Source organism: Macrobrachium rosenbergii, chromosome 51, assembly GCF_040412425.1.
Source record: "Macrobrachium rosenbergii isolate ZJJX-2024 chromosome 51, ASM4041242v1, whole genome shotgun sequence".
Taxonomy (NCBI): Eukaryota; Metazoa; Arthropoda; class Malacostraca; order Decapoda; family Palaemonidae; genus Macrobrachium; species Macrobrachium rosenbergii.
The window spans coordinates 53,804,190-53,805,382 of record NC_089791.1 but is presented as its reverse complement, the minus strand read 5'-3'; the positions used below and the strand labels follow the sequence as shown (position 1 = coordinate 53,805,382).

The following is a 1,193-nucleotide window of genomic DNA, read 5'->3' as shown; positions in this document are numbered from 1 at the left end:
GGGTCCATCTTCTGAATATTAATATTAATAATAATAGATATAAAGGCATGGAGAATTCGGAAGATGTAATGAGGCACATTCAGCCTAGATTAAGAATGACGAATAACTTGAAAACAATTTACGAATTTTCTTCTTTATAAATTATATGGAGGAAATGAAATGAGCCGATTATATAAGAGAATAATACGATCATACAAACTGTAAAGATTAGACTATTTAGCTACAACGTACAAAAGCCAGATTAATTAAAAAAGAAACTTGTAAGATTTGTCACGAAATATTTTCCTATAAGTGAATGGGACAAAATGCAACAGAGGTATGTTACGAAAATGGAAGAAATGAAGAGATTGTAAGAAGTGATAGGAAAAATTAATTGAAACAAGTGCAGGTACGAAGTTTTCCAAAATAAAAAAAAGTGTAAGAAATGAATAAGAAAGAGCTGGTACATGTACGAAGTTTTTCAACAAAAAAATGTAAGAAATAAATAAGAAAGGTCTGATGTTAAAAATCTATCAACGAAAAGGAAAAGAATGCATGAATGGGAAGAGAAACAGAAAAGAGGCGAAAACTGAAAATGGTAAAAGAAAGAACAGAGTTATAAAAAGGAAAAAGAAGTAAAAGTGAATGGGGAGAGAAACAGAAAATAGACGAGAACTGATAATGGGCAATGAAAGAAAACATGTAAAATAAAGTAAAAATAAATAAAAACAGGAATGAAAAAAAACAAGTGAAAAACGGAAAAAGGAAATAAAAAGAGGCATGGGGGAAGGGGAGGAGAAGAAGAGGACCCACTTACCTGTGTGGAGATTGTGTCGTTAGGGAGGGAAAAACCTCCCAGGTAGGAGGATCATTATCGCAGGTGTATTGGAGGAAAGTCTTCTTCTCCTTCTCCTCTCCTCTCCTACCAGACTTCAGGTTATCGGGAATTTTTGACCTAAAAAGTCAAGGTCGGACTCTTATCTGGAAAGGAAAATTAATATTGTAAAGTATGAGAATATGAGTTCATTTTCATGACTTGAAAAATGTTAAAATAATAATAAAAACAAATATTTTGTAGTGTAAATATACGATTTCTGTTTCATGACTCGAAAAATTAAAATTCTCAAAATTAAAAATACTCAGTAGTGGGCTGATTTATATATCAGAATTGTACATTTATATATACTACATATAAATACAGTACTCAATTTTAA

General features: G+C 31.0%; 1 long non-coding RNA gene across 1 annotated transcript in view; it reads right to left on the bottom strand.

Annotated features, from left to right (window-relative positions):
- LOC136833419 (uncharacterized) overlaps positions 1-981 on the bottom strand; it is an 83,390-nt gene extending 82,409 nt beyond the window's left edge. The window contains exon 1 of the long non-coding RNA XR_010851462.1: positions 797-981. This is a non-coding gene — a long non-coding RNA (uncharacterized lncRNA). The remainder of the gene's footprint in view (positions 1-796) is intronic.
- Positions 982-1,193: the final 212 nt, after the last annotated feature.